This window comes from Bos indicus, chromosome 4, assembly GCF_029378745.1.
Source record: "Bos indicus isolate NIAB-ARS_2022 breed Sahiwal x Tharparkar chromosome 4, NIAB-ARS_B.indTharparkar_mat_pri_1.0, whole genome shotgun sequence".
Lineage (NCBI taxonomy): Eukaryota > Metazoa > Chordata > Mammalia > Artiodactyla > Bovidae > Bos > Bos indicus.
In genome coordinates this window covers 19,512,499-19,525,109 of record NC_091763.1, presented here as the reverse complement: position 1 = coordinate 19,525,109, position 12,611 = coordinate 19,512,499, and the positions used below count along the sequence as shown (strand labels likewise).

The 12,611-nt window shown below is 31.5% G+C and overlaps 1 protein-coding gene across 9 annotated transcripts in view; it reads right to left on the bottom strand.

The window, feature by feature from the left end:
• PHF14 (PHD finger protein 14) overlaps positions 1–12,611 on the bottom strand; it is a 199,117-nt gene that overhangs the window by 58,762 nt on the left and 127,744 nt on the right. Inside the window, exons 17-19 of one of the 9 annotated variants that reach the window (XR_011566179.1) lie at positions 9,021–9,091; positions 7,942–8,147; positions 3,982–4,006 (exon numbers count right to left, since the gene is read on the bottom strand). The exons of 5 other annotated variants lie outside the window; for them this stretch is intronic. The gene's annotated coding sequence lies outside the window, so the exon portion shown is untranslated. The remainder of the gene's footprint in view (positions 1–3,981; positions 4,007–7,941; positions 8,148–9,020; positions 9,092–12,611) is intronic. 3 more of the 9 variants (XR_002180486.2, XR_011566178.1, XR_002180485.2) reach the window with 3 other exon arrangements.

Sequence of the window (12,611 nt, the reverse complement as noted above, 5' to 3'; positions counted from 1 at the left end):
TAAGACCATAGGAATAAATTGATGTGTATAGCCATGTGTTCAAAACTAATATTAACATTTTCAATTTTGAACTTCAATAATAATCACTTGCCTATTAGTTTTAAAATATTTAATAATACAAGATACATATAATTAAAGACTGAATTCAATCTAATACATTATGAGTATTTTTTAAAAATTTTAAATGTAATGAATTCTACTAGGCCACACTAAGCTTAATTCTATACGATTTGTGTATCTCATCACTCACTCTCTAAGTTAAGGTCGATTCTAAAAACAATTTCTAATGTTTGCAGCATGCTAACATAATCTATAGCAAATAAAAACCATACTCGGAATTTTATGTTATTTTCTAAAATACAAATTTTCTCAAAAATTTACCTGCCACTTTCAGTGCATGTGGGTTTTCAAAGTACCTCCTACGTACATTTTAAAGCTTATTAACAAATGTTTTGATAGTGTCTTTGCTACCTATGAGGTACAAAATCTAAGAAAACTACCATACCTATTCTTCGTTTCAGACAATCTCATCCTGCTGACAATGAAGAAAGATCTGTATTATTTCAGTGTTTTTCAAAATGAATTTTGCATCAGTTGGAATAACAAGATGAAAATTTAACAACAAATAACAAAGTTGTATATATTTTATAGAAAGGATTATATTCCTCATTTTGTGTTCCTTTAAGTTAAAAAAATAATATTTTCTCCAAACCAATCTGTCATATTCTCAATGTATAAGTTACCCTTATTGATTTAAAACATAAAAAGTTGAGGAATTTATAACTAGGAAAGCAAAGAGGATATTTTATAGACAACATATTTAAGTAATATGTTACTTAAATAAAGTACAAAATAACTATTCAATAACTTTTGTTAGAAAAAAAGGGGAAGGAGTTACTGTGATAAACAACATGCAAAGAAAAGCAATTTATTTTCACAATAAAGGGAACTGTAAATTTACATTTATAGTAAAATTTTCATATCATTCTACAAAACCCAATCTCCCATTTCAGGAATCAAGAGTTTCAAAAAATTTAGCAAATTAGCTAAGCTATTCAGGTATAAAGAAGTCTAAAACAAAATTCTATGTCCGAAGTTTATGTATGCATTCCTCTACAACTTTCTTCTTATAAACCTAACAAACTTCAGTACTTTTCCAAAAACCTTTGCTTAGACTCAAGAGATGGACTTGAATAAAAATGTTTATTATAATAACTCTAGCTATACAAAAGAATCAAATCAAATGGAATAATAAATGGTACTTTATTTGTTGTGCCAGTATTATACAACTATCCAAAATATATTTAAAAGTAGTTAAAATGTTTAAGTACCTATTTTTCTATTATTAAGAAAATATAATAGATAATAAATAGCTAACATCAAACATTACATAAAACTAAATAGCAAGCCTGTACAATTTTATGTTCTTCTCAATTGAACTTATTTACCTTTCAAGGTTCCAGTTACATTAAACACATACAGGACCCTTCAGAGTATAAGCATTTCTGAATTATGAGAAGCTAGAGATTTCTAGATGGCTAAGAGTGCACTCCTTCAAGCACGGAAACTAGTATTTCAGTCATCTTCAATGCGAAATTTAAGGAGAATCACATTCTTTGCTTCATCAAGAAAAATCTGTTAGATATGGTTTACTCTATCTTTGTCATCCCCGGGTCACAAACACGAGTAACAGATACTACTACATGTCTAACAGTTGTGCCAGACTTGTGTGTCTGGAAATGAATATCATCAGTCTGCCATACTGTCTAAATTGTTGTATTCAACTATTTTAGGTCCTCACTTGCTTGAAAAATATCAGTCACTACTTTCTGATATTGTCAGTGTTATTTAAGCAGCATCTCCCCAACAATAATTCATTGTGGATTCAGAAAACAGATCACTCAAATCTGTGCAAATTGACAGTTAAAAGAACATGGAAATGAGAGCTGCTAAGTACATGGGCTCAATTTTGGTTAACTATAGTCTTTTTTGCTTAATTTAGGTTTTTTTAAAGCAAGTTTAGATTGCCAATAATCTAGGCTTTTGATAGTGAAGAGTTATAATATTAATGTTTTCCTAGTTCATATTAAATTACAACCTAACTACTGTATCTTTACAAGTCCATGCCATAGTAAACTTGCAAATTATGACTTCTACTGTACAACTAGAATCAAACACTATATGAATATAGAGGTAAATCATAATTCATTACCTTTTACCTTCATGGTATATGAATATAAAGATGCGTATATACACAGATATTTCAATCTAATAATTGCTTCCCGGGTGGCTCAGACGGTAAAGCGTCCACCTGCAATGTGGGAGACATGGGCTTGATCCCTGGGTCGGGAAGATCCCTGGGAGAAGGAAATGGCAACCCATTCCAGTACTCTTGCCTGGAAAATTCTATGGACTGAGGAGCCTGGTAGGCTACAGTCCATGGGGTAGCAAAGAGTCGGACACGACTGAGCAACTTCACTTTCAGTTTCTTTCTTTCAATCTAATAAATTAAGAACAAGTTTGTGACACTGAAGTAGTTCAGATTTGTAGCTGATTTCAATTAACTGTAAACTCAAGCTATCTTTCAGCTCAATAAAAAATGCAAAAGGAAAAGATTTTATATGTTAGATTTGTTAGAAGATAATATTGAGTAGATGCTATTTGGAAATGACCCAATCCTTACTGACTCCTTCATTAATTATACTTTTTAGAATGACTTAGTTTACATATAGAACACATGTATTAGTGTTGGGTTCAAGAGGAAAGGAGGAACTTACTTGTTAGAATCAGGGAGTGATATAGGAATTCTCTGAAGTTATAGCTCACTCACTAGTAAATAAAAACTGCAATTCCAAGACTAAGTATTAATAGCAAAAAGCAGCAGTTAATACACTTAGGAACTGCCAAAATCCAGGAGAGGCAAACAGAAAAAGAAAACCCAAATCTTGAAATCATAACTATTACTAAATAAGTATAAGTGCTTTCTAAAAATGACTAAAATTATTTCCATGTAGAAAAAAATATATTTGTTCTATACTAAACTATTTAATTGAAAATATCTATAGCTTCATGTGGTGGTAACAAAAATATCCTGAGTGATACAAGTGAACTCCAGTAGAATTTGCAAGAATTACTTCACTATAAACTAATGTAAGAGATACCATTAAGAATCCTAGAAATCAAAGAACAGTTTAGATGGTAAAAATAGTGCATTACTTATTTCGCGCGCACACATACCACTTTTTTAACTTTGGCAAATTTTGTCAGCCAACAAATTATGGCTTAGGTTACAAATTTAGATCATTTTAAAAACTCAAAAATCAGAAACTCGTAAGGATCTGTGATCATTCCGCTACCAAAAAACTGAAACAGTTGAAGTAATTACTGATTCAATTATTATGACTGCTACATCTAATTCTGACATATACTTGGAAATATATAACTGCAACACATAATATGGAACATATTTATCAAAATAATAAATACTGTGAAAAAAGCAGTCATTGACCCACAAAAGCATACTGATATAACACAATATACTTTATTAAATAACACAAATGTCTATGCTAAAAAAACAGACTATTATACCAATGGCACATATATTAAATGCAAAGACAATGTCTTAAAATAGCAAAAGATAATATAAAACTAATGTATAAAGAAACACAAAGTTTTTTTTAATAAAATGCAAACTGGATACCTAAAGAATATCCTTGAAACATCTAATAAACTTGTACACATTAACATATTATAGGACATTCTAAAATTACAATTTTAAGTGAGATAAAATAAATCCCATTTATAATAAAAGGAAACCTGATTAATTAGATTCTTACTAAATACAACTTTCTACTCATCAGATTTATAATGGATACAGATTTAAACAGTAAAGCAGCTATAAGTATATAGTCTTTTACACATTCATCTAACAAAATACAGTGACCAAATAAACATAGTTCTATACGTATTTAAAATACTTACTTAGCATACGGTTAAGTATAGCACCCTAGACAAAGAAGAGGAAGAAAATGATTTATGTTCATATGTCCTGTGATCCATAGAAGCAATCAATCTTGTGTTTGTCTGATTACTGAGAATATGCATATAAGTAAAAAGAAACATTTCCATCTACACCTAAGAGACAGGCTAGTGTTCCAAAGGGTTTCTTAAACTCCCTTAATTTCCAATTGATAATTTTATTGGGAAAGTACACTAAGTAACTACTTTCAAAAACTAACCAAAATAAGTTAAGTGTACCTCCTATATATATATATATATAATTTATAGCTAGATGATCAGCTAAATTTCAGGAAGAACAGAAATCTACAACATGGGACTTGAAAAGTGATGTACATGTATTATAACTAGGATGATCCATAATCATAGCTATTTTTTATGTCAATGAACATTTGATTTAGATCCCTTTCAAGTCTATATGGAGTAAAACAAAACTGACTCTGAAAATGTACACTATTACACTGGTTCACTTAAAAAAAGGAACACACACAATTAAGTATCAAGAGAATTGTGGGTTGGATTTTCTTCCTTTTTCATCACTTCTATGTAAAAATTCTATATAAGAATGATCAAAAGAATTGTATTTGAATATAAGATTACTTACATAAAATCTTACTAGCAGTTAGAACACCTACACAAAGATATTAACCAGTAGTGATAGACTCTTTTATTGAACGGTGGCCAATTATTTCTTTTATTCATTTTAACAGATGGAGAAAATGCAGGTTTGTGTCCCATGAGTTAAATCACCTCTAAAATAATACAAGCTTGCACAAAATGATGCATTCTACCAATATTAGAATAACACTTAATATCAATAAAGGCAAAGGCAAACTTTATTCCTTTTTACAACCCTTTTAGTGCAAATAACCTATATGAGCATTTTCTAAATAATTAGAAAATGTCTATTATAACATATTACACATATAATGACTAATATGGAGTTCTTGAACATATTTTTATTAATGCTACTATAGATTTCCATCACATGCAATAATGAATGAATGAGTGGTAGGAAACACAAAAATATCCTTTACACATTAAGTATATTAATTGGAAAAAACATTTGGATAATTATTGAAATCCAAATTCATTTTTAATTTCTCTTAAATAATGGAGTTAATTCAGCTTGCTACATCTGCAGCAGCCACGTTATAAGATTAAAAGTGAAAGGAAAAAAATAAAACATGAAACAAAAGAATTCACATGAAAATGCACAATAAGGTCAAGTTCCTCTTCACAGCACAAGAGAACGATGAGACATTTTCATACCTGAAACACATCTGCTTCGTTCTTTAATAAACTGATCTCCATCTGCTCATGCCCTTGGAAATCTTTCAGCAGTACAACCCGCTGTGCTCAAGTCCCGTATAACTTTGTATTTCTCTGCTCATAATTAACTAATTATTCTCTAATCAATAGTGTAGATCTTGATTTTACAACATAAATTAGGTAAATGACAGAATGGCTGGGGGTCAATCTCATTTTATTTACAAAGCCCAGCATGAGCATCCAACTTCATTGTATCTTATGTACCTGAACAGCAATGAATCTTATTAGCAGACCTACAGAAAGTCTTAAGACTGAGTACTGGGAGAAAGAGGCCTACATGTTTATTAAATTAAAAAAAAAAAAAAAAGTAGTATTTGCAAAGCATGTCCAGATCAGAAATATTTTAAATCACAATCCTTAGTGTTATGTAAACTGGCAAAGTGCTGACTCAGACAAGTAGGAAAAAATTTCTGCCTTCATATATCATGCAACTCTAAAGCTGAGTCTCTTAAACAAGTTTTAATTGTTGAAATGATTTCAGAAAACTTAAAGAAAAATTAATGATGTCAATATATCATTCTGCTGCAGAGTCCTTCTGAATTTCTTGAAAAGATTTTGGTGAAATATTAATAAAAATATTCCCATACTGAGAAACAAGTGAAACAGTGGTAAGTTTTGTCAAATAAAGAATATTAAGTATTTAAAAATAATGATCTCTTTAAGTGTATGGGAGAAGGCAATGGCACCCCACTCCAGTACTCTTGCCTGGAAAATCCCATGGAGAGAGGAGCCTGGTGGGCTACAGTCCATGGGGTCGCTAAGAGTCGGACACGACTGAGCGACTTCACTTTCACTTTTCACTTTCATGCATTGGAGGAGGAAATGGCAACCCACTCCAGTGTTCTTCCTGGAGAATCCCAGGGATGGGGGAGCCTGGTGGGCTGCAGTCCATGGGGTCGCTAAGAGTCGGACACAACTGAGTGACTTCACCTTCACTTTTAAGTGTATGATGTAAAAACAGGGAAATAGGATAGTGAGTGTGAATATTCTTATTATTTATCATCAATCTATTTTTACTATTAAAAACGTAAAATCAGATAAACAAACACATGAATAACGATATATAAATGATAAAAAAATTTCATTTACAAACTTAAAATGGATTAAGGTTAAGGCTAATCTCTGCTTTCATGTTAAACATAATCCTAATTTCAAATTTTAACAAAGTTACTATGGACAAAGGCTATGCGCCTTGATTCATTTCTGTGCCTAAAATACGGCTATCTCTGTAACAGGTATAAAATAAACACCTATTTAATTGAACTTATGTATAATAAAGAAGTTATACTGCATGTGTTGTAAATAGAATTACCACAATCCCTTTTACCTAGAAATAAATATTTTTGCAAATTTAAGGGCCTTTTAATGAGATTAAAGCCACATTCAATCAATCGATGTCAAGCACAACACCATGATTCTTTTAAAAAATATTATATACAAATGGTTGTCAAAGGATGTCCCTGGCCAGCAGCAGCATCATCACTTGGGAACTTGTTAGAAAAGCAAAATTTCTGGCCTCATCCCAGAGCCACTTATTCAGGAACTGCAGGGAGAAGGAGGAGGGAGTAAAATGTAGAGGACTAAAAGAAGACTGGTGGTATGTGAGCAGTCTGCTTTTAAACAAATTCTTCCTGTGATTCTGATACACTACAAAGTTTCAGAACCACTGCTATATACTGTCATGTTATTCTTCTTGTATCTCCGAGTTATTTATTTTACCCCTTGATATTTCAGTGTTTTCTTTCCTTTCCCTATTATGTGACAATGAACCATCATTCACTTGTTTGGCTGTTTTCTCTTATATATGTCTGTAAAATATGAACAGTTTAGTGTATATCCCCGTAAGTATACACTAATATCTCCTTTGAATAACAACTGGACCAATTTCAGAAAAGGGTTAATTCTGTTCCCTGGAAATATAAGAGTGTCTAGGAGATTATTAGGAAAAAGTGTTTTATTTGTGATCTATGACCAAGATTCTTAGGGCTAGCACCAAATATGGAACAGGATATCTACCACAGAAGTATTAAAGTAAGACAGAGAATGAAGACAGTATGTTATTACAAACAGAAAAAGGTGGAAAGGATTTTGATTGACAGTGACATCAAAAGCATAAGACTTAATTATTTTTTCAAAATGAAAAGTCTAAAATAAAATGACCACTGGTAATTTCTCATCATGTATCAAAGGAGGATCAGGTCCCAATGAATTAGCCATTTCTTTTTTAAGGAAATGGAAATCTGCCATTTTTCTTAAATTCAGCAACAGTAATCATTACCAACTTTTTCTTAAGATTATACAGCAATAAACAGTGAGTCCTTCTCCTAAGGAAAAAAAAAGCCTACTGGTTTTGCTACAGGTTATTAATATTTTTCCTCCAATGTTACAAGGTCTTTCAATAAGTTGATGATCTCAGTTTATACATATTTTATATACATTCTACTTTTACTACAGATCCAATAAATTATGGTTCCTTAGTATAACTATAGATTACTAGCATATAGCAACTTTATATTGACACTTGCTTTTGATTATCTGTAACATTTCCTACTCTATTTCTAACGTTTAAACTATTTTCAATTGCCACTATACCTGAAAAGATGTCCCAAACCACATCTATAAATCAGGTAATTCCATGAGACGTGTTGACAATTTACATGTAAATATGCATTTCAATTTCAGCAAAGAGTCTCTTCTAAATCAGTTCAAGATGAAGTGATGAAATATTCAACATATTTCTGTCGTTGACTTAAAACAGGATCATTAAAGCTTGAAGATCAAATTTTAATTCTGCAAACCTTTGGAAAGATACAGATGTTGATGAAGATCTTTCATTTGGCAGGTTGTATAGTCAATAAGCTTTGTATCTCTCTCCTTATTTTGTAACCTCATATTTATGGTTGAGAAAAGTAAAATTAAACCAAACAGAGAAAGTTTGTATTAAGTCAATGAAGACTCGGTAAGTTTGGTTACTAAAAATATCTAGAGATCAACACAGATATATCTTATTTATTTAAAATCTGAAGTTGTAAAAACTGCATGCTAATAATACTAGTGCTTTCACACTAGAACTAATGAGTCAAAACTAGAATGGCATATTCTTTCACAAGTTTTCATTTTTGCTGAATTATTATAAGTAAAAGTAACATTTAATATAGTCTACAGTTGTTTCCCAATGTAGCGTTTCATATATGAATATGTGTATTAGCTGGATGAAACAGAACAGCAGACTAGTGGAATGCATTGTCTTTCTTATTTGTTACTTGATTTGTTCAACAACAATGAGTAGCACATTGCATGTAAGTCCGGCTTCCACAACTCTTTAGTAAGTCCAAACACTATATCATTTGCCAAAGAAGCAAGAGGGGAAGACATTACTTAATGGACAATTCTGACAAGACATTATCTAGTATTTTTCAACAATGTACATATCAAATGTTTCTGATTAAAAAAAAAGTTAAAGAAGGGAAAAAAAAAGAGAAAAAAAAAATCCATAGAGGCAAATTAACTGCCTTGTCAGTCCAAGTAACAAACCAATCAATTACATTCTATTCAAACCTGACAAGCAAAGGCAACTTTTTGCAGTGGTAAGCTTATGGGAAGGACAAGATAGCTGTTCTCCTTTACTTTATGTACTCTATTGAGAGGGTTATCCACATTTAAAAAATCACACTTATAAAAGAGGTTTCCAGGATTGCCTCCGAGGATGAGCTGTGGCAGAGTTGGGTCTCATGAAGGGTATCTACACAGTAAAGTGATAAGAAAAGAACATTAACATTTAAAGATCACAGCAGATCTGCACTATGTCTTATGAAACACACTAAAAATAACCATGGTAGATTCAAATAACACATGATCTGGTTCAAACAGACAGATGCCCTGAATCTAAATGCCATGATCTTGCAAAGGTTTTTACTAGTTAAACTGGAACTATTCTATCATTAGAAACACTGAGTAGCCTCTTGCATTACTCTTATTGCTTTTAGTTGTCAAAATAAACCTTACTAAACAAAAAGAGAAAGCATAAAAATGATGAGGGGCTTGCATTTATACAAGCAAATATGTAGTTCAATCAACAAATGTTTTAAAAATAGCAGTTTGCTATCTTCTCATCAAATATAGCAATTTAATAATGTTTGAGAAAGCATGCAACTATGCTAAAACCAAGTACACGTAATCAGTACAGTACAGGACTGGTTCTACTCAAGTAGAGAGTCTCAGGGAGGAAATTTTCAGATTCTTACTCCCTGGGCCTCCACTGCCTTCTTTTATTAAAGACTATATTGGAAATGCTTTGTTACAATTATGAAAAGTATATCCCTAACTAGCTATTTGAGTAGATCTGTGCAACAAGTGACACAATACATGTCATTGTAAAGACCTGGTCATTGATTATAAATACACTAATTTTGACCAAATTTTTGAAAGTCATTCATTTGTATTTATTTTCAAAACTTTCATCAATGTTTCTTGTATTTATTTCCCTATCAATAAACTTTCTGAGTGATTTTAGATGCCTAGCAATTTGAGGTAACTTTTTTGATTGTGGTAAACAAAATTTTATCATTCTCTTCAGATATTTACATCTGTGTATGTGAGGTGAAATTGCCAACTAGTCACAAATCACAGAAAAAGTTCATTTCAATATTTATTAGAGAGATGTGTTTAATGCTTCTAAGTTCTACTGAGAAAAAGAAAGTGAAAAGTGGCACAATCACAGACAAAGTGCTACTGAAGAACTCCCATGCCAAACTGAATACTTCCAAAGCAAGGAAAAACAAAATTGTACAAGAAAAAAAGAATATAACATGAAACATAGTTTTCAGAGAAATATACTTATCAACATATGAGAAGTAAACAGAATGAACAGAAGTCCCTCACTGAATAACAAGGAAACAGACAGGAAGAGCTGAATTCCCTTGTTGAATAGTCACATGTGCTAACTTTTCTCAGCATTTCAGTCTGCAAGTGATGAGCTTTAAGCACATTCTAAACCTGTTATTCTGAGAAACGCTTTGTCAGTAGGTTAAGCACTACTAGATAAGCATAATGCAAGAGGAAGCAACCACATCATTTATCACAGAAGCACATTTAACTTGAACCTACATGTAAATACAATGGAGACTAGCAGACAACCCAAAGATGTATTTGTATTCGACACTGATAGGAATTTGAGTATAGAAACACTAGATACCATAAACATCTGCTTTAAATTCTAATTAAACTAGATTTAACTTTGAAAACACTAAAAAGCTATCACTAATATTCTTCCATTCTAAGACTTCACTTAATTTCCAGAATAAGCAATATGACTTATCCTGTGTGCTACCTTCCTAGGACAGAAGACTACTATATGGTCTTTTATATCAGAGGTTAAGCCTTGACTTTGTATTTATTCCATGTGCTTCTAATAAGTTTACTTACAAATTAATGTAGGAAAAAAGGGAATTAAATATTTTCAAAGGGCTTCCCTGAGGCAAGCTTCTTGTATAGTTGGAATTGCTGACCAAGAAGAAACATCTACTTTTGCCCCAATGAAGGCAAATACGCTAAAGAAGCATTTGTCTGGTCTGCAGGATGCCTAACGATTAGAGCATTCGCAACACATTCAAGACTGCCTAAACTCCAAACTGAATTCTACTACTTCCTGTTCTACCTATTGTGTGGTCTTGAACAAGTTAAAACTTCTCAGTTTCCTCAGTCATAAACTAGGGGGTAAAATGAATATCTGTCTAATTTGGAGTTGCCTTGAGGATTACATGAGATCAACTATGGAAAACACTAGCACATTGGCCCTTAATAAATACTCTATAAACTAATATAAAACTAAACACTCAGCAACTAACATGAACAATATTAGATTTATCAAACACTACAGTAGTATGTGTATTGGAAAGGAAGAAACTATATTCTAATAACAATTTATATAACACAGTTTCAATATATCTTTGGAATAGTTATCTAATCTCCAAAATGGAGATGTCCACACCTCATACGACTGCTGTTAAAAACTGAATGAGATAATACATTCAGAGAGCAGAGAAGAGGATCTGGGATACAGGAAGCATTATTTTAACACTAGCATTATTTTGATCTCTAGTTCATAAAGACTTTAAGGGTTCAATTATTAATAAAATGTTAAAATATGATTTTCTTATATTTTATTATCTAGACTTCAAAATCCATCAACTCCAACATTCATATCCTATCTACAAATTCTAATTCCAATTACTATGTCTATTCCATATGTCCAAAACTATACAAATCTATACAAACACCACAAATCAAAACCTTGTTACAGGAGAACAGATAAAACGGGATGTTTGATTTAAAAAAAGAAAAAGAAAAATCAGAAAACAATATTGTTGGTTTCTAACACTAGAAGTTAGATAATGTTTGTTTTATATGATTCTAATGATTGAAATTGTCTAGAAGAGATACCTTAGCTGACTTGGAGAAGGAAACTGCCAGTGATCAGAGCAGCCTCTAGAGGGAATGGGTGACTCACACACTTCTTTCCTGGCAGGGGCTCTTTGCCTGTTACTTAAGTAGTGATACTGAGCAGATGACTCAAGTGCCAAATTGACAGTGAGATCCTTTTCAGAACTGTATAGGATTTGTTTTGAAATTACTATGAGTTACAAAATCTGAGAAAACATGAGGCTGAGACCTTCATTTTATAGATGAGAAAATGACTATAATGGTAACGTAATTCAAGGTCATTCATCTAACCAGTAGCAGAGCTGTGGGTGTAATACCAGTCTTTCTAAATAACTGAGTAACCCCTTTGATGTATAAGTTAACAATATTAACACATTGCAATAAATAATGAGTATAAAATTACAAAAAATAAATTTTACTGAAAAATAAATGCGTGAAGTGAGAAATATTTCACTGCTATATATGATAAAAATTATAACATTTACTACTCTAAAATTGCATACTCCAGAAATACCACACTTCACTATGTAATTAATGGTTACCATGTTCAGGCTTCTGTTTTTTTTTTTACAATTTACTAGTCTATAATGCATTTATTTTAGAAAGAAAATTTAAAAATTCAAACACAGATAACAAAAATATTTATAAATCATACTAAGTTATTTGAAGGTTTAATGGTTTAATATAGATTTGAAAAATCAATGAATGTCATCATTGAATACTAAATGTGTGAGGCAAGTTAGCCACTCCACATGTCTAATCAAATCATCAAATCAGCTTAGTTATAAAGGAAAAAAAATATATGAATAAACATTTTCTTT